We start from the raw sequence: 26643 nt of genomic DNA, 5'->3' as shown, positions 1-26643 counted from the left end.
CATCCCTTCTCCACGACCCACTCCCCCGAACCAATCCGAGCCCGAACCCTTCTTCCTTCCCTTCTCTTCCCGATGGCTTCCGCCAATCCCTCCAATTTTACCCTGGCTTCCCCCATTGTTTTCATTTGAATCCCATCTCCCGATCCGGATTCGATCGATGCGATGAGGAGAGTGACAGCGATCCAGGGGTTGGTGAGGAGGGATGCGATCGCACGGTGTGGGCCGACAGTGTGAAGAAGAAAAGGAAGAGGAAGATGAACAAGCACAAGTACAAGAAGCTGCGGAAGAGACTTCGGCGCAAGAAATCTTGATCTGGTTGGAGCCCATGCTGTCATCGTTTTTTATTTCCTATTAAATGTTTTAATTTGGTCTAAATTTATAATCTTTTTGATGATTTATCGGCATACGAAAGCTGAGGAAGGTAGTAAGGCTCCAGAAGTCTTGATGTGGTTAGAGCCCATGGCGTCTTTGTTTTCACTTATTTTTGGAATAAATAATTTGGTCCAAGTTTGGATTTTTCTGTTAGATTATATGACATAAAAGGCTAAAGTTTCGATTTTGGGTCATTTTTGTCTTAGATATTTGATGCACCTTGTTAACGATGAGAATCTTATATGTCTGCATCCTCCTTATTGCCAAACTTTTGAAATAGATAACATATTGACCTACAATATTTAACCAAATCCTTTGAATATATCAAATATAACGCATGGGAAGTTCTACTTAATCTTCACCATTCTATTTTTATCATATCCATCTTAATCATTTATTACAGTCATGCAGCCAATATTTTCAAAACAACAGAAGTGAGCATTTTTTAAACTTTTCTCTCCATCTTATGAGTACTTTGGAATATTTATTGGCCTTTGATTTTGTTGAGGGCCTTGAATAATTCTTTGTTCCTACTAAAAGTGCAAGCTTATCCACTGCTTTACATTTAAGAATATATCTGCAAAACTGTGCAAAAAAAAAATATCATCTAGAAATGTATTACAGTATGAAACCTTTGCATACTGAAGATAGTTTAATGAATGACAAGTATATTATGATTGAGGTTTAGGCTGACTTTTGTGTATGCCTCTTGTTTCACATTTTTCATTTTTGGCTTGTTGTTTTCCTCATTGATATCAATGTCGCATTCCAGCATACACTTCTTTTTCTACAGCACCCTACAACATCCCGACCATACCGTAGGTTTTTGTATGTGAAAGGCCATATACTCTCTTTTTGCATAAATTTTCCCTCTTTTATCAGTTCCTTATATGTGGAACTAGCCTTAATAAGTGACCATCCTGAGAATAAGGGAAATTGTTTTGTTATTTATTTTTGTTTTTTATGGTCTTCTTTACATTATCATCTTCCATACTTTTATTTTAATTTATTTTTAATGTTTTAATGATTAGACAGCTTAGAAATTATTGCTATACTAGTCACCTATCATTGGGTGTTTCTGTAGTTTAAATTCGCAGTCAATAACCTAATTAACCAAACTAACTGGGTTTCTCACAAAATATCATATAATTCTATATCATTTGAACCTAATGTGATATAGAACAGTTCATGGGAAAGGAGAAGTTCAAGGTTTCGGGCTTTAGAATTCTAGAACTAAACCTATAGTTGGCTGGACTTTCTATTCAGATCTGGGTTTTGAGAAAAGGTGAACTACAAGCAAGGTTTCCTAGTTGAAAATATGCAATAGTGTTTTACAATTTTACATGTTTCTGGATGTAAGGATGGAATAGATGCTTGAGGAAAAAGATAGTTGGTGAGAAAGAAAGAAGGAAAAGAGTGAAGATCTGGACTCACATTGGGGTGTTGCTCCATGATTGAGCCTCACACTTGTGAGAAGGAAAGATAATGGAGAAAGAGAATATATGGTTACCTGGAACTCATTGGAGGGCCCAGCATGTGACTTTGTATTATAGAAAGCAGAACTCAAATGACAAATGGCTCTTCTACCAAAGAAAAAAGGGCTTCTAACATTAAACAAGACTACATTATTATCATTATATTAAATTCCCTAAGGGGGCTTGACTGTTCATAAATGACCTAAAAATGGCTTATGACCAAAATGCCTCTCCACTTATAATCGAATTACAAGTTAGTCACTATTTCATGCCCATATAACTCATGGACCTAGTAAACATAAATATAAAATAGCCTCTGCTATGTGCAGGAGTGCATGATCTAATGATTAAGCAAAATAGTACAAAATAATAGAAAAACAACATGAATTCAAGTACTCTCTCAAACAGTAAAGCCAGGACCACTAACTCTCAGGTCTATTAATTAGCTGATACTTGATTGCCTCAACCAAATTACTTGATCCTTGACTCTCTTGGTCCACAGGTTCCTACAAAATCAACTTAGTGACTGCATCATGCATGCTTGCTATCCTGGATTATCTAATGTTCAAGATCTTCCTAATGTTCTCTTCCTTATGAAATATGATAATAAATTCCTCAACATATCCTTTTGAAGCTCCAAGTTCTTCTCTAGTGGCTGCCTATACACCTTTCACTGTGCTATTTCTTCTTGTTGAAATCAATGTCCTTTGACACACTGTAACTAAGGATCTTAAAAGATAATATTCTTCAATATTGAAGAGAATATGCATCAGAAAGTAAGCACTTCTTTTGTGTAAGCATTGTTTACCTCTAAATTTGTAGCTTCTTTATCCACAAGTGCACTTCATGAGCAACTTATTCTTCAATCCTGGGGCTATCATATGCAGCTACTTCAGTTTGCGGTGGATACTGTGGCATGTCATCCTTGACTATCTAAACACAAAGGATGATGATAGGATCATAAATAGCTTTTTCGATATTCTATCTTCAATATTTTTGAGAGAATTCTGATCTTCAATATCATTCTGGATATCTTGTTTGTTGGCAAAACTTTGGGGAGCTTTTTTCAGCTCCTCTTTCAATTCTTATGCTACAATGCACTCTTTGCTAGACTCTTAGTTTTGCATTATGAGAATCCATTGGAAGTTGTAGATGATGCCATCTTCTTTAGCATGCTATTTTCACATGTTTGACTAGGCTCTTGGGTAGTAGGTGCTTCAATGCTTTAGATATAATGTGCATCTGAGAGTCTTTGGCTTGAAGAGGTTGTGACCTATTGCACTTTGACCTTGATCTATATTGATTGGTGTCTTGCATAGTGTCAAATAATACATCAAGCTGATTGCTATCATTGTCCACAATTAATTACATTTTCTTGGTGTCGAAAGACTGTCCCTTTGATACCATGACTATCCTTCATGAGTGCATAGAGTGTTAACATAACTCTGATGCCAAAAAATGATCTTGTTTCGCCTAGGAGAAAGGGGTAATTTAAGGTTTTGGCTTCAGGATGCGAGGACTGAAATTATCGTTGACGGTAGTTTCTAATTTAATATGCATTTTCAATAAAGGTTAGCTACGAGTGGCGCCTCTTCAGGGGAAAAATGCAAGGGATATTGGGGTTTTACCAATGATTTGAGGATCTGAGGTTATCTAAAAAGAAAGAAAAAGTGCACCAAAATTATAAATGAGATTAAATGGGAGAGGGAGAAAGGTATAAGGCCTGGCCTCACTCTGTTGGTCTTCACCTAGAGCTGGGAACGCTACCAGTGCATGATACACTAGTGCTGTTTGGGATAAATAACTATAGTCCTATTCAATTTCTTGTTCTGCAATTAATTTTACATAGTGAACTCAGAATTTATAATTTGCATTTGTTCTTGTAAACCTCATAGGCTGATTGATATTCATCAGATATTCGGTACTAGTAATCTGCTATATGATCTTCAGCTGGTTTTCAAGATCAGAACATGCAACTAACACATAACTGAACCTTATAAATATAATTTTTTGCTTTGCAGGAAAGTGCTGCACGTCTTGAGGAATATAAGAAATCAATTGATGGGAAACTTGCTCTCCGTCATAGTAATCTGAATCCTGAAAGGCCTGGTAATTATGTAGCGAAGCATGTCATCTTCATAATTTTTCTGTTGTTTTTTGACTGTATTCTGCTAGAAAGTTAGGGATTCAAGTTTAGGATTAGTTACTACTATTTCATGATTGTGTTAGACATCAAAAAGTTACATGAGCCCTATTACCTTGACATTTAATAAAACTAAAACAAAATGATCGATGGACATCCAGACATCAGAATTTGCCCCTCCGCAAATGCAAGTGACATACCCAATAACATTTTTAGATGAGAAGATGCAATATTTCATCACAAGTGATGGCATGCAAAAAAATTGATAGGTATTTGGACTATATTATTTTTTTTTCCAATTCTGGTTGGGATACCCCAAAATTATGAAGGGAATTGATCCTACTGGTCCTCACCTCATCAGCTGATAAGCAAACCATTCTTTGTGTTGTTACAAATTTTTATTATTGATGCTGTCAGATGTCCCTATGCAAGAAAATATGGAGTTTTGGATTCACACAAAAATTAAGGTTTTCTTTTTGCATTCTAGTGAAATTGGTCTTCTTATGTGTGAAGTATGGAATTAAAAATCTGATACAAGATCCCTTGTCCATGTGCCTGAGTCCTGCACCCCCCCTCCAACCCACAAAAAAAAAGAAGAAAAATCCAGCATCAGTTGGCTACATACAATATATCCTGTTAGCAGTTTCAACCAAGACTTTGGTGTTGGCATGATATGCTTATTATGGTGGAATATAGTATGTCCACTTGGAATGCGCTGGTATGGAAAGTTATGCTAGCTTGCAGATTCACAACATGCATGCTTGGATAGGCTACTTTATTCATTTTGTTTTAAATAGATCAATTATATTGCTTTGTACTAGTGCTTAGACATGTTTTAGACAAATAAATATAGTCTTAATTAGTCCGTAGAAATTGAGAATCATTAATCATCTCACATATCTATACATACTGGGATTTAACACTTGCATTGCATGATTTGTCAAAGCTAACATTTGTGAACAGTTGTATACACCTATTACAATACAAATAAGCTCAAATCTATGATATAACAATATGAGTATATGCAACTATTTTTACACGTTAATAGCAGACTTTTAGTGTTGTAAAAATATTGTCAGTACTATGGGAAGTTCATATTACTAATGGTACTAAGGAAAGCTTATATACCATGTCATACCAATTTATAATCTTTGGTCAAACTACATGCCGACTTTTATTGCTATTATGTTCAATTGTCGATCACAGTTTCAAATCCTATCAGAAAAGGTAGTTATGAAGTGATTCAGACCATTTTGCAAAGATACTAAAAAGTTGTTTAGATTGGGTATGGGTTAAAACAGGAAAATTCAGCATAAGGCGATACTGCTATATACTAGCATGTACTGATGCGCGTATTGAAACAACACAAACTGATGCAAAGTCAATAAGCATTTATACAGGTCAGCACACTTGATAGAGGTGTGCACCATTGTACCAGGTGGATAAACTGTCAGCACATATATGTTGTTGATATTGTATGAAAGGGAAGGTGCTCTGAATGTTTATTACATCGATGTATGGCTGCAAAATCAGATTGAAAAAGCAATTATATAGTGATTGAAATTTCATCAGCCACAACTCGCAAACATTTGCGGTTGGAGAGAATTTTGAGAACTTGCTAGAAGACTTTCCGGTCTGTAGATAAATTAGTGGATATTCTTTGGACTTTCCAGGTATTGGGTTATGGTGTTTACAAATGGTTACCTAATTTTGCTGTCCTTAGGTACTGTTCATCTTTGGAATGATTTTTTTCTTTTTTGGGGTCTAGGATAGCCTCCTCATTTAACTCTCATTCTTTTCTAGATACTAGACTACTCAATTACTTTGTACACTGAGTGGTTGATGAAAGGTTTCAGAAACTATTCCCCCTTGGCTGGGCCCATCAAATTTATGTTACAGGAATTCTCTGTTTCCTTCAAAAAATTCCATGAAAAATAGAAAAAATATTAGAGATGGAAACATGCCAAGGGGAAAAGTTGTATTATTTGGAATGATGGAAGCATGCCAAGGGGAAAAAGTTGTATTATTTGGAATGATTGAATGTACGATTCCAATGTTTTTAGACAGAAAGTCTTGAACTGACAATATTTAAGGATAAGGTCATATCTAAACCAGCAAAAAATGCTAAATAATTGTGTCACATCACTTTGCAGTCTATGTTATTCGACTGCTTGATAATGATCTAAAACTACAGAGATGTAATGATGTATAATTGTTGACTTGATGTTAGGGATGGCAACGGGTTGGATAGGCAATTACCTGTACTTGCCCTGTACTTGCCTCGAGGCCGGGTGGGTAGAGTTAGAAGGGGCAGCTTGGAGGATTAGGTTGGGTAAAGCTGTAAAAATCAATATTTTTTGCATACAAATCATTTTTTTTGCCTCGTTAGGGGATTTCTGAAGAGTGAATATCTGGGTCGGGCACGGGGCGGGTTTTGCCATTACTCATACCCGCCTTGGATCCATAGCGGGTCGGGTAGAGGCTAGAGTAAAAATATACGGCTTAGAAAGGAAATGATTTTTAAGGGGGGCTTAACTTAGTTTGGTTGGGCTTTAAAAACCATTTCACCCCGATTCTGTCTTCTACTGTTAAAAAAGTGCTAGAGTTAGACATCAAGGATAGGCAAGGGAGAGAGTGCAGGCATCTTGCAACCCAACAGAGAGCAAAACTTGTTTGCAAGGTTTGCCATCTTTGGTAGCGGATCTCGTACCGTTGCCATCATGGTATAGTGACAGTATCTTGGTAAGGGGTAGGTTCAGCTTACTAATATTCAATACACCTCTCATACCGTGTACCGGTAGGTATACACCAGTATTGACCCCTACGGCATACCATACTTGGTTGAGTGATTAACTTAGCTAGTCTTCGCCTTTGACCTGACCAGGAGAGAATATACGGTCAAGCCAAGCCACCCTTCCTCACTTGCCCGAATGGAATACATATTTCCATCATCTAGTTGAGAAGGGAAAAGGCCCGACATGGAACTAGATCGTGAGTCTTCTAAACAATTACATTATGGAGAAGTCCATTCTCATCATAATCGATCCATATCCTACCATAATGTCTGGAGTACTAGGCTTGCTTAAGTTTCCAATCTAGCTTACTATGCTATGTGTGAAGGAATTTCTCTAAGATCGCACAAGCTAGCTAGAGGTGAAATTTGGAAATGGCTATGAACAATAGACATTTTCGCATATATGTTTTACCTCTCCATTTGCTACCCATGTCCCTTCATCCCCATCCTCATCCTTGTCCAAATCTTTTGCCTTCTTGTGCCACCATCCTTTGTTCTCTTTGCTTTTCTCTTCTACTCTGCATAGGCACCATGTGGAACCCTAGTTGCTCACAAAATGTGGCCATTTTTTAAAACTCTTGGTTCCATTTTGGAAGTTATGCGTAAAACAAACTATATGTAGTAATAGAAGTTTCATCTTCTTTTCCATTTTATTCTATTTTTTTTTGTTAATTTGTATTTATAATTGATTAAGTAGTATTTTCTTCATTAACTTCTATAATTTTTAGATTTAGGAGGAAATGTATGTGTATATTATTTATCTAGATCTACTTATGAACAATACGTGGTGAATAGTTAATAAGACTTGGTAAATTCAAGAAATTACTTGATTGAGTGATCCACATGGATGATCTAACGAATGATGATTGAAGGATATTGATTTTTAGATTTTGCTGATTGGGATATGCTAACAAATTCTAACTTTGGCTTAGTTATAACCTGAGGTATCAATTTTTTTTAAAAAATAATTGAATATGTTTGAAATTTGTGGTTTTGCCAACTTCCTGTCATATCTCATGGAGGAAAGTTTTGTCTTTAGCTAAAACCAAATGTCTGCTTTTGTTAGTATTCTTCTGTGAAGCTTAGAATGGATTTCCTTCCATATTTATATTTAAGATAAAGATGTTATCCAACTACTGCTTAATAGTTTTTAAAATAACAAAGTAAATTTTCAAGTGATGTTCTGAATTGTCTTGTCGAATTGTACATCTATGGTTACAAGTACTTTTATGAAGTTGATGGATTTAAAGAAGGCACACTGGGGTTGGTCATGGGTCTATTACCAACTATCAGGAATTAGGAATGAGTGAGGGTATTCTTAGTGAAAGCTATGAGAAATTTCACCCTCAGCTAAGTGATTATTAACAGATGAGATGACAGAGTCTGCTGTCTAGTAGCTCTCTTAGATGACACAGTCTGCTTTCTAGTAGCTTTCTTACACAATGTTTTTGAAAAGGACTGATGCCAGCCCATGTCAGTCACTGGATGTTACAACACCTTTATCGACAAACTGTTCAGCCAGTACTCTGTATCCGTATGAGTGGGTATGTAGCCATCATTATGGGCTGTACTGATGCTACTTGAATCCTTGCTCTTATATGCTCAATCAGTTTTAGGTAATTTTTGGTATCTTGCTATTCATGATCTTCTTTCTCAATTTTTTTTTCTGGGTGTAATTTAAAGGTTTCTCAGCATTATACTTGTTCCACTAGTCTATAATATATCAAAGAAATGAAAGTTTTAAAATTTGGAATATACCATTAAGATTTTGTATGTTGCAACCCCCCCCCCCCCCCCCCCCCCCCCCCCCCCCTCTCGGGGGGCGAAAATAAGAACTCTCCTTAACAGAAAGAATATTTCCATGCAATCTCCTAGTTGCACTCAAATATCAGAAGCATAAAGAAGATATAGTGCCAGAAAATGTAGTTGCATAATTTAGATTCTTTAACATGTCATTGCACCATAATAAAGACACATTTCCTCAATTCCAATCTAATGGTATCAAAAATATAGACACCATTGCTCTTTCCTGATGCCATATTATCGTAAATATTGACAACTCTATCATATTCCTTTCAGATTCAGATCATAACACTCTATTGAGGTCACATAGCAAGTTTTCCTTTTCTTTACTCTATAGTTTCTTCCATAAAAAAAGAGAAAAAAAGATAAGTGAACGAAATATAGAATATCTTTACCATAAATAAGTGAATGAATGATTCCAAATATCAAAAATTATCACATCTATCCATCAAATGTTTTCTTCATAGTTATGCATTATTTTTATTTTTAAATTTGATTTTTAACTATTTTCTGTTTTAATTCAGTCTGCTTTTATTTTTTACATTAAGTTTATTTTTTTATTTTCCATATTCAATTTTGTATCCTTCTAAACCTTCTCTGATGTCCGCTATATCTTCTTGTTAGAAATGGCTTATGGAGGATTGGATGCCAAACAAATGTCATGAAGTTATAATTTATAATTGTGTTTTCTTTCATACCTTGGCATAAGGAACAAAGTGAATCAATTAAGAAACACTTTTTTAAAAATAATACAACAAAATCCTATGATTTCTTGTGGCTTCTATAAACAGGTAGCTTCTTCCTTTTTATGCCTCTGTTGTTCTAGATGCACGGTGTACATATATTTTTCCTCTATTTAACCCTCAGTTTATTCATAGGTGTTATTTATATATTTTGCTTTCTTTCTCCTTGGTACTTGACATGTAATGAATACAACATACTATATTTTCCAATTTCTTTACAAAAGAAAAATTATTTTCATTCGATATGATGCTTATTAATGAAAATGCAAATCCAACTTTATGACTGTAGAAGTCTTTTATTTATCAATAATGTTGATCAGATGGCTTAGGGTTTTAAGTAAATAGTGAATTATCGTTGAAGCTTTTTATGTTTTAAGCTTGGGATTGGTGCTAGCAAGGTTTGGAGTCTTGGTATCGGGCACCATACTGGTATATTACCGGTTTAGTACGGGGACACACGTTGTACCTAGATATCTTTTGAGTCATTTTTCTTACTTCCTATCTCGGTACTGCTTGAATCTGGGTAGTATAGGTCAATATGTACCCTGGGTCACCTCGATACATCTTGGTATGCCTCAGTATGAGTCGGTACGGGTTCGAATGGGGCCTGTACCAACCTGAATACTGGGTGGTTCGGGGTGGTAGGGCAAACACTGCTCTAGCCTCTTTTAATCCCTCTAAAATCATGTCTTTTTTTTTCTGATCTTGAACTGTAGTGGATGAAACATAGTTGATTCCAAGATGACCTATTCAATTGCTTCATATCACTAGTTTTTTATAATTTTATGGCATTTGGCCTGTCATGTTTGGGCCGCCATGTAACTGCCTAGCAGCCTATGTTAAATCTTTGACTGTTCCATATATGGTTCACCTGCATTTTATTTTTATCCGCTGAAATTCTTTTTGTGTATGAAAAATTTAGACCCATGGTAGTTTTATCATCATCATGCACACCTTGCTTACACAACAGGTGTCCATAAGTTTTGCCCTAGTGATGCTAGGGAAGCTGAATTTTCTCTCTCTCATTTCCTTTTGAATGATGCCTGAGTTAAATTATTATATTTATTCATCCTGTGCAGTCATCAGAGTAGATGTCTCTCTTACATAATAATATTTTGATGTTTTCTTCCAGACTCCGGTTTTCTCAGAACATTGGACTCCAGTATTAAATGCAATACAACAGTTATTAAAAAGCTTAAACGGATAAACGATGAGCAACGAGAAGGGTTGATGGATGAGTTAAGAAGTGGCAACTTAAGCAAATTTGTCAGTGAAGCTGTGGCAGCTATTTGTGATGGCAAGCTTAGAACTTCAGATATACAAGCTGCTGTGCAGGTATCAAATTGACAATTTACATTTTTGTTCCTGCATTGCTTGCAAATATTGTCTTTATCTTTGTGTCCAGCTTGAACTTTGTTAGTTATTAGAAAACATCTCAAATCTCTACTGACTACTTGATAGGATTCTAGGACCTTTTACATCTATCCTTTTAGTTGGTGCATATTTAAATTGTATACCCATATAATATTCCTAAGACATGGATTGTGTGCTTTGTTTTCTTATTTTTCTTGCATTAAGTTTGGCTTTTTGTTTAAGAATAGTCAAGAAGAAAAACGTCAAATCATTTCATCATACTTGCAGTTGTTTCCATGTATCTTACTTTGTTTTGGTCTTTTTTGTGGTCAAGTTTTCTGAATTGGGAGTTGTTCTTGGGTTCTATTTTTCTGCTATTTATATCATATTTGGCCCCCCTTTTTTCTAATATTTGAATGTGATTAACTATTTAATCCTTACAAGGTTTGTCTCAGAAAACATTTAATTTTGTGAAACCATTTCTGAAAATCTTGGTGTTACAACATTTTTTTTAACTATTCATTTCTAATTTCATTGTTCTTAGTTTTGATCCTGCATTTACATCAGCATTTTCATTTCAGTTCTGTTTGCAGCATGCTCACAACCTTTTTAGTGCTTGACAGTTTGTTGAATACTTCGAAGCTAGTCTTGTACTTGTCTTTAAGTAGAGCATAATTACAATAAAGTAATAGGTAACGTGAATTATGCTTTTTTCATTGAGTTTGGAATTGATGTTATGGGGTACATGATGTTTTGTCAAGTTACTAGGTGTCCAAAAGCTAAGGATCGCCGAACCGGTACCGGTCGGCGCCGATACCGGTTCAAACCGGTATCGAACCGGCCACAGTGCACACACAGCGAAGGCGAGCGTGAGCACGCATGAATATGCCACAACGCGCTACAGTGGCATTAAATGCCACTGTAGCAGAGCTATAGTGTATGGCTATAGTGGCATTAAATGCCACAGTGGACCGGACTCGGTGCCGGTTCGCATGGAGTCCTGGTCAAACTAGACGGAACCGGTCCGGTTCCGTCTGGTTCGGCCTTATACTGGTCGAGGCCGGAACCGTTTTGTGTAGCCAGCACACTGCTGAAAGCAGACAGACGAGCATAAAACATACAATGACAAAATTTGGCAGCATGGTACAGTCAACAAATAACCAGATGAGACTAACTCTACTCGAGAAGGCATGACTCTGTTAATTAAAGCATGTTATTTGAGAGTACGGGCTGAACCGTACCGGCCGATTCAGCATATCTTGCCAAAAGCATATATATTTGATGTGTATGCAGATGTCTATATATTATAACATGCAACTAATTGGATCTATTTCCTGATATTTGCTAAAATTGGTAAATGATAAGCCAAACTTACATTAAATTTGACTTATACGTAGAATTGCCAGAAGTTGATGTGTAATTGGAGGGTCAAGCCTATGAAATGTCTAGTTATTCATGAAATTCAATTTAAAGTGTTTAGATAATGGTCGGCGGAATTGTTCCGAATCGGGTAGTTCCGGCCGATTCGAGCCGTACCGGTGGCTCACCGGTACGGTTCCGGCAACAGAAACGAAATCCGTTGCCGGAGGCGGAGGAGAAGGAAAAGAGAGAGAGAGAGAGAGAGCGGAGGAGAGAGGGTGGCGGAGGCCGGCAGAGGGACCTTTTGCGATTTACGCGGCTGTTCCCCTGTTTCGTTCCGCCGGGCCTCTGCCATGCCTCCGCCACCCTCCGCCGGCCTCTCCCTCCCTCCCCCGCTCTCTCTCTTTTTCTCTCTTGTTCTCTCTCTTCCCTATCTGTTCTACTGTGTCTGTACGGGCCTAGCGTGGCACGATACAGGCCCGTACCGACTCGTTCTATTGAAAAACTAGTACGGTGCCCAGTATTGGTTCCACCAACGTTGGTTTGGATAGCACCTTTTGGAACTAGATATCATGGATTAAGTGCTGATTGGCATGACACAACATGATACGGATCATGCTAGTACCTTATAAGCATGCAGAACCATCATGTTGTTGTCCGCATATAATTACTTTTATGCTGCTGTGTGAAGCAATGGCATGGGATGGCATGGCAGGAATGACACTAGTATTATGCCAGCACCTTACTGGCACACAATTCTTCCATCTATGGGATGTGGAAGTGGAGGTAGGGGCATATTGCATCTGGGAGGTAGGGTGGTGGTGCAGTGTGATGTTTTAAGAAGGGTGAAGGATATATAGGAGAGTTTGAATCACCGTCATGGTGTGAGATTCTAGCAAAGCAGAGTGCAAAGGAGAGGGCAACTCATAGTGTTTCCATTGTACTTACACTAGTCTTTCCCCCTTATGCCCTTCTATTCTTGTAAGTCACTAAGATGTTCCAAAACAGTTATGGATTTGATGCTTCACATTGTCAGGTGGATATTTGATTAGGATCCAGCTGGAAATTGACCTGAATCAGAATAGTTGATACCCTTGTTTTATGTATTTATGCATATTTACTTGCCGTCATCCCGAACTTCATTTTGTAACTCACAATCAATTTGTGTTATCCATTTTCTTTTACTTAATCCTTCTTTTAATATATCAGTTGCTATTATCTTTTTTTTTTTTTGAAAAATCAGATCCACCTGAAATGATTTTGACACCTTTATTTGTCATCTGTATGGTTTCCATCTTTCCATTTCTACGTCCTTGCTGAATCATTATTTTGTTATTACTGTCTGAGCCAGATCTTCTTCATCAGTGTATTTGAAATTTTGAATCATTACTATGTACTCCTAGTGCAAATCCTTTTTGGTAGTTAAGAAAGTCTTTTTTCATTGTTCTATAGTCCCATCATATTTTACAAGGATATCAACATCTTTATGGTTCATGGATTATGCTTCTAATATGGCTTAGAGCTCTATCTATTCAACCCCCATCTTTGCTAGATCTGGGTTTCCTTCTTAGTCATGTTTTATGTGAAGAAGTTAATATGCAAAGCTGCTTGTTCAATGATGGTTTCCAACCTCTCTGCCTTGGAATTCTTGATGTAATCTATTTTTCATGTCATTTATCAATCTGAGACCTTTTTCTTATTAATTATGTATTACACTCTAGGTTTACTATTCAGTTACTTTGTTTAAGCATCTTTTAACTTTAGATTTGTCTACACGGCCCAGCCACTTAGCTGATACCTTCTACCATAAGGTCCCCTTTTGCCTCCATTCATCCGTCTTATCCTTATATATTTTGCCATTATATGTCAATTATCAAGGGCCGAAAGAACATAACCACCACCTAACTCTTACTCTTTTCTCTCTTACTGGCCGTTTTTACTAGTCTATGCTTGGTAATCAAACGTTACCTGGGGATAACTTGACATTTCTTATGTCATTTGTTATTGTTCTGGATGCTAGGTCTGCATCTGGTGATGCAAATTAAAGCTCAGGTTTGTTCTGATGTTATACACCTGCAATTCAGGAATAGCTTTAAGGGAATGAGTTAATGTTGACAGATAAAAACCCTTTAGGATATATCCTTAATGAGTTAATGTTGTCTACACGCTCTTGATGATCTATGGTTTCTCTTACATTTACCTGTTTATGGCACAGTTGTATAATTTAGGGATAATCAATATATACAGTTCAATAAGAATGAGTGTAAAAAAACACACCACAAAATTAAGATAATCTTATTAATAATTTTGTGGTTCTTCCTTGCAATGTCAAGTATTTTTGTTCCACCTCATTGTGTTATTTAAAAAGGTCGAAACACTGATCCATAAGAGTCAGAATCGTGCAGCATCATGAATCAATTTTATACATTCAGGCATCTTATTCTGCTACATGGGAACATTCACTTATCTATTACTCTGATTATTTTTGTTGATCAGTCTTTTATAGGTTCTCGTAGCAGTTTTTTCTCCACTTTATTTTCAGAAAACTCTCAAATAACATGCTTTAATTAACAGAGTCATGCCTTCTCGAGTAGAGTTAGTCTCATCTGGTTATTTGTTGACTGTACCATGCTGCCAAATTTTGTCATTTTATGTTTTATGCTCGTCTGTCTGCTTTCAGCGGTGTGCTGGCTACAAAGATAAAAGAAGAATGCAAAAGCAGGGTCGATAAGTCCTTTGTCTTAAAAGAATTTTTTCCCATGCTAAATCAAGCTTACATGGAGTTGGATCGACTTGCTATCTCGAAAGAACTACAGTAAAAACTTGTAGTAATGCTGTATCTTATCTAGGTGTTAAGTGAATTGCTGCCTCAGCATGGAAGGTTGATGACTTAGTGTTTTAGTCTGGCTGCATAAACTATACTGTAGAAATAAATCTTTACATTAATGGTAACATGCAAGTGCTATTAACTTGTTTTGATGCTATAATCCTTTTTTTATTTATGTGTTCCTGTTTGTAGGTCTGCTCGTTGCTTCATCAGAGATACAAAGACTTCTCTCCTTGTCTTATTCAGGGCCTCCTGAAAGTGTTCTTTACAGGAAAATGTGGTGATGATTTGGATGCAGATAAAAACATGAGGGCAATAAAGAAGAGGAGCACTCTAAAACTTCTAATGGAACTTTATTTTGTTGGAGTTGTTGAGGATGCCAGCATTTTCGTAAATATTATTAAGGATCTTACTAGCTTGGAACATTTAAAAGATCGGGATGCAACTCAGACAAATTTGTCCCTTCTTACCAGTTTTGCTCGACAAGGCAGATATTTCTTAGGGCTCCAGCTCCATCAGCCTGGACAAGAAGTTCATGATGAGGTACTACCTAGAATTTGCTAAGTTTTATGCTACTGCTTTTGTAAGTTGACTTAGTATGGATGATGGTTAGGTCTTGTTCTGCCAAATTGGTGGACCTATTAATGGGAATTTTGAAATTGTTTGCATATGTGTATATATTGTTCTATTTTCATTGTAAGACAATGGAAGCCAATTATTTTTATCACACCCCAGCACATATGCCATCTAATAATCTGGATATTAGTCTTGTTATGTATTTAAGTATCAAAAACCTACCATCATATGTGAATACATGGTTTCAAAACTCTTGGAACGGGATTGTATGACTGATATCGTACGTTCGATGTAAAACATGCATCGTTATAGGTGCTGGCATCGCCAAAACTGTGTACCAGTATGTACCAGCCATACTAGTCTGCACTACTCCATACTGGTGTGTAACGATGGTATCCTACCAATTGTACCAGGACACACCAACAGTTTTTCATTTTTCCTGAAGCTCTTAGTTTCGTTATGAGCCCATTTATACCAGAACCTTACCATTCTAATGGAAAAATAATGTAGGATTCGGTACTGGTATTTAAAACCTTGTACAAATATATGCTTCTACACTAAGTACTTACTATTTTCTTTTCTTCTTTGATATATTTAATGCTCAGCATCGAAGTTTCTATATAAAGTAATATAGGAATACTCCAATTGTTTATTAACATGATCATACTAGCCATCTAGCACTAGTGAGATTTCATCCTCGCTTCATTATAGATTTGTGCTCATAATTGTTTTGAAAAAACTAAAAGTCAAAAAAGATGCATTTTTGATATAGTAATAAATATCACCATCTGCTTGTTGCTGGGAGTAAGTTTGCTGATATGTGGTTGCATAATCCATCTCATAGATGATATTAAACAAGTGGACAAGTAAATACAATATTGTCTGGTTTGATAGATTGTAGTTCAAAGAAACTTGTAAGTGGTATTGCTTTTTTGTGCTTGATAATTCAATATTTAATATGCTAGATAATATTTTATAGTTAGCTTACCCAACTAGATATATTGTGGTCAGTGTTCAGTATTTAATTTGTTGAAGCTTCAATACCTTGAACAATCATCATGTTAGGCTTAAAGTGGCTGATATCTCTTTTTCCAACTATTTGGGGTCGGGTTTATGAATCCTTATTTGCCAAGTATCCTTTTCTAGGGCTACCTCTGATGTTGTTCGAAATTTCTTCATTTCCTTTCTCACAACCTCTATTCATGTTAATTTAGGTCTTCCTCTTCTTTCAACCTTTAACACAAACTAAAATACCTCTCCTTACAGGAGCCGCCTAAGATCGTTGTTATACATCACCATACCATCTCAATCGATTTTCAATCACTTTATCCTTAATTTGTGCAACCTCTAATATATTCATTTCTTAATCTATCTTTACTAGTTTTACCCTACATCGATCTTAATATTCTCATTCTGCTACACTTAAGTTGTTTTCATATACCTTCTTTATCACCCAACACTTTTAGCCTACAATATTGCGGGTGTTACTGTTATTACAATACTTATCCTTATGTCTCCAAGGTAATGCATGTATCATATAATATCCTAGATGCACTTTCTACTTCATCCATCCAGCTCATGCTATTGTATATATCTTCATTTATCTCCTCATCATTTTGTACAATAGATCCTAAATTATGAAAAAGAAGTTCTTCAAGAAAGCATTGCACTCATATTATGATGCTGTAGCTGAACGACTTCAATCTGAGCATAATGTAAGTTTTGGAACTGTCTAAAATTTTGGCATAATCTGAATATGCTTCTCTTAGCCTGGTTGAGCATGTGCTGCTTGCTTTGATTGTAATTCATTTGCTTTACCCTTCATTTTTGATGTATTAGTATAATCCTTTTATGTTTTTCCATGTTTGTGCAACAACTTTCCAGAAGCATTGAATAATATTGATTTTTTTTTTTATACTATGCAGTCTCTTCGAATGCTGGAACTTGAGAATGCAAAGATCTTGAGTGCTAAAGGGGAGCTTAGCGATGAGAATGCAGCTTCATACGAGAAGCTTAGGAAATCTTATGATCACTTATTTCGTTGTGTCTCCTCGTAAGATCGTTAGCCAAACTTTCTATCTTGATATTTTGCTTTGAACTTAAATGTCTCATAGTTCCTAGTCTAATGTCTTTTCTTGTTTTCATGAGTAGATTAATCTCTTTATTATATTGTAATGCAAACTCAGAAATCCTGCCTTTATCTTAATATGTCACTTTGAGTTACCATTATCTTTGTATATGCTATTATCTCTAGTATACATACTTCTTTTGGTTCAGTTCTCAATCTTTTAAGGAAAGAGTTCGGAGATGTACCAATTAAACGCGGAAACTTTCTTTCAAATTACATAATTTACAAAAGTCTTTAGTCAGAAGAGGTACCGACAACCAGTTGTGCTTCCACATGTGCATTGCATGTGCCAATGACAATTGCTATTTTATGTTGCAAGCTCTCAGCTTGATTTTATGTTCCAGCGTCACTCTTGTATGACTACACATGCTCGTCTTTAGTGAATACAAACCTTTTGCTTCATTTCTGTCTTGAAGAGACAGGAGAAGCATACTATGTAATAGGGGGAGTATCCTTTTCAAGTTACATGTCTCAGTGGAGAAAAGTTTTCAATCAGAATGGACTCGTTACTTCATCTGTCAGTCATGTCTATATGAGCTCGAAGTCTTCATAAATGCACATCCTTAGGTTTGATTTTGTACTCCTCTCTGAGGGAGAGAAATAAGAGGTGTGTCAGCCTAAGTTAGCAGTTCATTTATCCAGTTTCATAAATAATAGAAAGTAATCTGTTAGCTAATGGGAAACCGTAGCCGTCAATTTTTCCTTTCATGTGCCTAACACATGCCAAACATTAGTTTATTGATGTTGCATGCTTTTTGCACCCCTCCCCCTTTTCTCTCTTCCTTCTATAAATTTTCTTTCTTTCTTTCTTTCGTTTTTTCTTCCTGCCTTTTATTTATTTCTCATTAGCTTCATTATTGTGCTTCCATCTACAATCTCATTCTTTTTTTCCCCTATTTTTCGGTATACAGTTTAGCTGAGGCCCTTGATATGCAACCTCCAGTAATGCCAGATGATGGGCACACGACTAGGTTAACCACAGGTGTGGATGTACCATCTTCCGCTTCTGGAAAGGAGTCTTCTGTGCTTGAACCTGTGTGGGATGATGAAGACACAAGGGCATTTTATGAATCCTTACCTGATCTGAGGTTGGTTAAAACTTTTACTAGTGTTGTTTATGCTATCGTTCAGAACTATTATATAGAATTTATACTCTCTGAATTTTCAGTTAAAGATACTGTTCTTATTTATCTATGTGAGAGATTTCTGTTATTTCTGTTTGTTTGTAGTTCATGTGATACAAATTGGCTTATTTTGTAACCAGAGCTTTTGTTCCTGCTGTATTATTGGGAGAAGCAGAACCGAAGTCGAATGAGCAACATCCAAAGACACCAGAACGACAAAATGTAAGGATGAAATGGTTATCTTCTGGCATCTCTCCAATGAGTTTTAAAAGTTTATGAAAAGAATATATTGCCTTAAAATTTGCATTAATTTTTCTGAGAATGGTGTATTGTAATCAAATTTGTTAGGGAACTAATAATCTTAGAAGCTGAGTGCTCCTTATCATGTTACTGAAGTAGCAAGTATAGAGCCATCAGGAGCATGATAGTTTTACTATCAGAGATCTCATTTAGTATTTTTTGTGTTTGAAAATGCCTTAAAAATTTTATCCCAAAAAACCTTAAAATTCTGCTCAGGGTTATGGGTATTGTTACACTTAAAGGGTGATTTGCCCTAGCATCATTTTTCCATGGTTAGTTTGTCTGTTAAAATCCGAAAATGGTAAGATTGAACTGAAACGATGTCTTCCACTAATTGTCTAGTGTGACTTTGCTGAGCTTGGTTCCATATCTTAGTTGTAAAAAAATGAGAATTGATAGGGGAATGATAGTGACGTAAAAAGGAGTGGGGATGCATCCTTTGGCAAATGTCAGGTTCTTAAACCACCAAGGGAAAACTGTTGGAACATATATTTATTTGCACATGCATATATGTTCTTTTGAGATGTTCAGTTGCAGTTTTTCTAATGCTGTTGCGTGTGTTCGAAGGGATGGTGTGATATGCAAGGTTCCTATTGGTAGATCTTGAGGTATCTTGCATCATAACAGTATATGTTCTAGTTCATATTAAATCTCCCCTGACTACTGGTATCTTAAAGTTTTACATGTTCTCCATGTGGATTTTATAGTTTCAAAATTGAGCATTCAAGTTAGTTTAGCAGATTATTCTGACTTGTCTCTTGTTCAGCTGTATTCTTTTATGGATTAGGTATATCTAGGCTGGGTGTAATTTGTGGAATTGTACACTCCCCATCTTCAAAATGTTTTTTTTTGTTTTAAAAAAATTAAGGGGATCCCCGTCTTAAAATGTCAATTTAGGATCAATATCGGCTGAACCGATATTGGGCACCATACCAGTTGCTTGGTGGGACAAGTCGGTTTGGGCCCGTTCCGTGCCGTACGGTGCCCGTACCGACACAGTAGAGTGAGGCGGGGGAGAGAGAAAAAGAGAGAGAGAAGGGGGAGGGCCGGCGGAGGCCGGCGAAGGGCCGTCGAAGGTCGGCGACCCGGGCAAGAGACGGAGGAAACCTTCGCTGCCAGAAAATAGGGCGGGTCCCCTGTTTTGTTCGAAACTATGGTCCGACCCTTTTTTTATTTTGCAGTATTTAAGTGAAAGCAAATCATTTCGACTTCACTTAAAAATTGTAAAATAAAAAAAGGGGTCGAAACAGGAGATCCGCCCTATTTTTCGTCTGTGGAGCCGCAAGGGCTGGAGGAGCATCCTTCGCATGGCTAGCCGGCCTCCGCCGGCTGGCTTCCACCTCTCCCTCTCCCTCTCCCTCCCCTGCTCGGTCTCTTTTTCTCTCTTTCTTTCTCCTTCTCCTCCTCCGGCAACGGATTTCGTTTCTGTCGCTGGAACCGTGTCGGTCAGCCGTCGGAACGACTCGAAACAGCCGAAACCACCCTATTCAGGACTATTCCACTGACCCTGCTTAGGATCCTGAGATTTGTAAAGTCTTTAGTTTCCTCAGATTTGATTTTTTTTCTTTATCTTGTTAAGTCTGAATTGATTAATATAATTTGCTAGAATTGCTACAAAAAGCTCCTTTTACATTTCATTTAGCTTTTATTTCAACAACTTCGGTGCCTTTCATTTGATAAGGAAAGAATGATTTCTCTGGCTTTCATAATTTTAATGGAGACCTTCCCCTAGATTTCTGAATTATATGATTTGTCATATGTAGGATTTGAGTTTTATGCTTTGTTGGTCAGAGTTAAATGAGTGGCGAGTTTATTATTTTCTAAGCAAGGTCTGTTGTGCTAATATCGGGCATCGTACTAGTTGCTCGGTGGCACGAGTCGGTACGGGCCCACGCCATGTTGTACCGGGCCTGTACTGACACAGCAGAGGAGGCAGGAGAAAGAGTGAACATGTGTGAGAAAAGGGAGAGAGGAGCGCTGGCGGAGGCCGGCACCCGGACAGGAGGCGGAGGCTGCGGCTAGGTCTCTGTTTCGTTCAAAATGGGGTCCGACCGCTAAAATTTTTGCAATTTTTAAGTGAAGTCGCAAATCATTTGCTGACTTCACTTAAATATTGTGAAATTACAAAAAATATTTTAAAAAAATTAAGTGAAGTTGGCAATAGGTTTGCCGGCTTCAACTGAAATCTGCAAAAATAAAAGGGCCTCCCTCCGGGCGCCTGTTTCGAACGAAACAAGGGACCGGAGGTGGAGCCCCGCCTCCGCATCTCTCCGGCGTTTGCCTCCTCCCCACGGAGGCTCCCCGGCCTCCGCCGGCCAGCCTTGGATGACCTCTCTTCCTTCCTCTCCCTCTCCCTCTCCCTCTCCCTCCCTCCCCCATTCTCTCTCGTTTCCTTTTTTTTTTCTCCTTCTATCCCTCCGAAGACGGCGTTTCGGTTTGGTTGCTGGAACCGTCCCAGTCCGCCGCCGATACGGCTTGGTACACTCCGAACTGGGCGGTTCGGGATGGTTTCGCTGACCATATTCTGGAGTTTCATCTCATGATTTTTGGAAGTCGATGAAACCATAAGGAGGCTCGTTGGCCATTTAAGCCTTCTGTCATTTTTGGGTTTCTTTTGAAGAATCAGTGTGATCTGGTCATTAGATGTATACCCTTTTGATCTAGTCATTGCATATACATTGCATATTTTTCGTTTCAACTCGTATGGAAGTTCATATTTTGAGTACAAATCATGTAATCACATGACATATGTAATATGTATCGAGGGGCCATATGTAAAAGATGGCCGACGGAAATTACAATGTGTTGAACATACTGAATATAGAGATAAACAAGAAATAAGCAGCCAATAAATGTTCATGACATGTGTAAAACCTAGACATCCGAAGCGCTATGAACCACAATATCATATTTTGCCATTTCCATCCATCTTCTTTGGTCTCCTGTTCTACTTTCCAACCCTTAAACCTAAATATCAGAACACTTATTAAGATGCTCGGTGGAATTTTCCAGCCCCGAAGGTACTATGCTTTATTTTTTTTAGTTAATGGCTGGTGCATTTAAAAATATCATTGTATAATTATTTTTAAAAATGCATGATAAAAAATTTCAGGTTTTGGAGGAGATTAGGCTTGGGTTAGAATTGAATGATTATGGAATGCAGCAGCAGCGCCTTGCTTACATGCGATTCTTAGGAGAGCTATACAACTATGAGCATATTGATTCATCTGTAATTTTTGAAACATTATACTTGATTATCATTTTCGGCCATGGAACACCAGAAGTAAGTAATGTGCCTTATTATTATTGATTATTGAAATTCTTATTTGTATTTCTTACCTCAAGTTTTCAATTTTTATATTAATGTTTGTAGAAATTGTTGCTGGCATGGTAGAAAACATTACATGAATGATTAAAGTTAAAGCCATATCTGGTTTTTGGGATTTGGCAAGGGTTGGTTATTTGACTAACAGTTCTATTGCATTATATACTTGGTTAATTTGCATACCAGAAGTTAAAAAAAAATATCAATTATTATATTCATCAAGGTTTTATATCTATTATGTTATGGGTTCTACAAATTGATAACCTTGTTGACCTGCATTTGAGGGATTCATGTATACAGATGACTGATCTATGATGCTTTTGAAATTTGAAGCTTAAAGCTTCTTAGATTTTGGTGATGAATGACTTAAATGGACAAAAAGTTAAACAATTGTGGTCAAGCTTAAAATCTTCTGATTGCAAGTTCTAATTAGATCCTTGTTTCCAATGTTTTTGCATGACTTTATCCTAGTTGTTACATAATCATGAAATGTCTTTTAATTTTATAAAATCCTGGATAATGGATTTATAATAGAAATGCTTTCTTCTCATGCTACTTGTGTCCTAATCACTTTTCTCCCATTAATTACTGGCATTTTATTTTTGCTGTTTCTCTATTATTTTTTCCTTCTTGCCAAACCATGTAATACTATTTGAAACTGTTCTTACTTGGGGCATTTTTAAGTTAACTGTTTATGATCACGAAAACTGGAAGCTTTGCTCCAGTTAGTCACGATGTTAAAAATGCGATGTGAAATGGTCGCTAGGAGAGAACTGGTGTAACCAACTACCAAAGCTTGATGTTTCTACATAGCTTCTGGATTCAATGTAGATAAAGACACTTCCTTCTCATTTCATGCTTTTTCAGTTTCTTGTGAGCAGGCTTGGGCATTCCACAGGCTCAACAATCTAAAAATTTGTTACAATCAAGTTTAGTCAATCAAGACATAATTTAAAAAAATTATGGTCAAGACTTGAGGTTGTTCATAAAGAATTATAAAGTACAGATGAAAAACAGATAAAAGTAATGTCGTGTGCCTTTTGTTGCTGATGTTGGTGAGGCATAAGCTTGTAGAGTCCCACATGGGAGTTCCAGTTCATTTAATGGATCTCTAAACCAATGGGATCATCATTATTTCAAATGAAGGAAACTGCTAATTCTCAGTCATCATATGTAAAGTGTGGAAATCTTTAACTTTGAGCACTATGTACTTAAAATACATAACCTTTATGAAGATAATTAGTCCTATTGCAGTTTAGTAGAGGTCAGGAAACTTTAATTTTCTGCTAGTTATTAGTGATCAGATTGAATGGCCAGATCCACATGGCTGGCAGATTAAGGCGAAAGTAACTAAGACAGAATTTCAATATTATAGACAAGGAGGCTGAGATATACTGAATACCCACCTAATTACTCAAGGTCCGGAGCACTCTTCAGTTTAGCCATGATATATTGACAGAATATGGTTCTTGTGGAAATATATAACATGCGATTCTTTCAATAGTATACTGCTTGTGCATATCCGTATCTTGCATACTTTCCTCATAAAGCAATAAATTTTCTTTGGGGTACATAGGGACTATATTAACATATGTAAAAATCAGACATGAAGCTGCATGGAGATAGTGTGTTGCGATCAAACAACAGCTTTTCTAGTTATGTGAAAAAATAAAGGCAGTACAACAAAGAGAAGGAGAATAAGAAAGAGGGTAAGAGAACTAATGCTCTGAATGCACAAATTGCCAACTGTTGTTCCTTATTTTATTACTGTAACTTCTAGAAATCTCGGGGGTAAAGACAAAAACTGAGTCATTGTTTAGAAGTTAAGATATTGACAAAATCATAATTGGTAGATGCATATATTCGATACAAGAATGGCACAAGCATTGACTGCAATATGCCCGACACATCAAAAACATGATGTTGTTTTAACGCTTTCAGTTATTTGGTGTTGTGAATAGCATTTTAACTTTGCAATCTGAACTTGTCCTTGTTCATGAAATCAAGTGTTTCTTTTCTTTCATTTTTCTACTTCATGTAACATGATGGAAATATTCTTTGGCCAATTTTTCTTATTAGTGCATTTTTTTATTTTTCTTATTGTAAAGCAAGATGCACTGGATCCACCAGAAGACTACTTTCGGATCAGGATGATAATAACACTTCTTCAGACATGCGGTCACTATTTTGATTGAGGTTCTTCAAAGAGGAAACTTGATAGATTTTTGATATATTTTCAGAGATACGCCCTTAGCAAAGGTCCAATACCACTAGATATTGAGTTTGACATTCAGGTTAGTTAAAATTTACTTGTCAAGTTGTTATTTATTTTTCTATCATCCAATAGTGGTATTTCTATTTCCAGTAAGTTGCTTTGAGCCTCCTAGCATGTAAGGTTATTTTAGAATTGTCGATGCACTTGTCATACCTTATAGTTACAATTATTTTGTGTATGCAATGTGATGCAGCAAAGGGTACAACCAACAGGTACTATGACCAGCTAGACCATGCCAAGCGTTGGAGGAGTCAGCTGAAAGTTTTCCAGTTTCATACTTGTCAGCTAGCTAAAGTCAAGAAACAAAATATGGAATTTTATAACCCTCTGCCTGTGCCACATATGCCAATCAAAAGGAAGAGGAAGTAAACTGGAGCAAAGATGTTGCACTTTGAATATTAACATGCAAATAAAAGTAAACTGGATTGAAGAACCCTTTAACTTGGTGATGGAAATTCTTTTGAAAAATTGTATTAACATGCCAAAGGCTACCTCTTACGATGTATTATACACATATTTATAGGATATAATCCCCTAACCCTAATTCGGGCATTAAACTCGATACGAAATCATACTTGAAATAGGACTCGACAATAAGGAAACATGCTGGAGTTATTCTTCTACAAATATGGAAATCTGGCTAAAATTTGATATTGTTCTTAATGAAAAATCTATAAGAAAATTTGATGAATCCACTGGCTCCTCCAACGCTGGTTATAGTACATGTTGGTTGTATCCTGTGCTGCATCACAATGTGCATAATTCTTATGCTTTGAAAAAGTCACATATCTCTTTTTAGCTTTGACTATGGAAATAAACTTCTTTTTATAGTATTGCTGAATGAAACATAGAGATTCTGGTTGATTGGATTTTGGTTTGTCAATTGGCACCTCTCTCCTTGTTGCTAGCTCCAAGGAGAGGATCCAGGTTTGATCCTGGCAAGTGACCCTCCCACTATAATTCTTGGAAAACAAAAAGAAATAAAAGAAGAAACAAAGAAATTCTGCATTAATAAATTTAGTGGATATTTCTCATTAATTAAAATGCTTGCAGGATATGTTCGCCGATTTACAACCAAACATGACTCGATACTCATCCATTGAGGAAGTTAATGCGGCACTGATTGAACTTGAAGAACATGAGCGCATAGCCTTAATGGAGAAGGCCAGCAGTGAGAAACACTCTGATGGTGAATCTCAGAAAGCTCCATCCCAAACAACTACAACCATCAAAGCCAATGGCAGCAGTGTAGCAAACAGAATGGAGGAAAATGGCAGGGTCCAGGAAGAACCACCAGATAGTGAAAGCTATTCAGATAGTGGCAGCATTGATCAGGAGGGATATGAAGACGAGGAAGATCTGTTGTATGAGGACAAATCAGATGACAGATCTGAAGGGGATGGCGACGATGAAGATGATGGGGGACCCATTGGTTCTGATGAGGAAGACAGTGTCCAGGTCAGGCAGAAGTTGGTGGAAGTTGATCCGAAGAAGGAAGAGGAATTTGACCGGGAAATGAGAGCCCTGATGCAGGAGAGTTTGGAGTCCCACAAATTAGAGCTACGGGCAAGGCCCACTCTGAACATGATGATACCAATGAATATTTAAGGTTCAAAGTTTAGAAGAATGGTAGTCAGTAGTCACCAATCCGAAATCAAGACTCCTGGGACTTGTTCGGTGCAGCCTGATAAATGCAAGCTGCTGCACCACCCAGGCATTCTTCTTCAGAGTGAAGTATTTGCGAGTCTGTATATACTGTTTCTATCGTCGTCTTGGATATAGTTGTTTGGCGATTGTTGATCTCAGAAGTTAAGATTAGATAATATTCATGCTCTTACTAGAAATTCTATTTCTTTTATGTAGTACAACTTCTGTTTTAGCATGCTATGAGGATGCCACCATGAAAGTTGGCAATTAGCTTTATGAGATCTAAACTACTTGGAGAATGGACCTCTACTTAGATAATGGATGTAGCTTGTTTATTGTGCCTTGGTAAAGTTTTACCATGGTGCTAAAGCTTGTCTGGTTTCCTGTTTAAAGGCTAGA

At 36.9% G+C, this 26643-nt stretch overlaps 1 pseudogene; it reads left to right on the top strand.

The window, feature by feature from the left end:
* Positions 1-261: 261 nt before the first annotated feature.
* Positions 262-26464, top strand: LOC120107440 (annotated as a pseudogene).
* The last annotated feature ends 179 nt before the right edge of the window (positions 26465-26643 follow it).

The sequence above is a fragment of the Phoenix dactylifera genome, unplaced genomic scaffold (genome assembly GCF_009389715.1).
Source record: "Phoenix dactylifera cultivar Barhee BC4 unplaced genomic scaffold, palm_55x_up_171113_PBpolish2nd_filt_p 000864F, whole genome shotgun sequence".
Classification (NCBI taxonomy): Eukaryota; Viridiplantae; Streptophyta; class Magnoliopsida; order Arecales; family Arecaceae; genus Phoenix; species Phoenix dactylifera.
The sequence above is the reverse complement of the archived record's forward strand: the minus strand, read 5'-3'. Positions and strand labels throughout refer to the sequence as shown.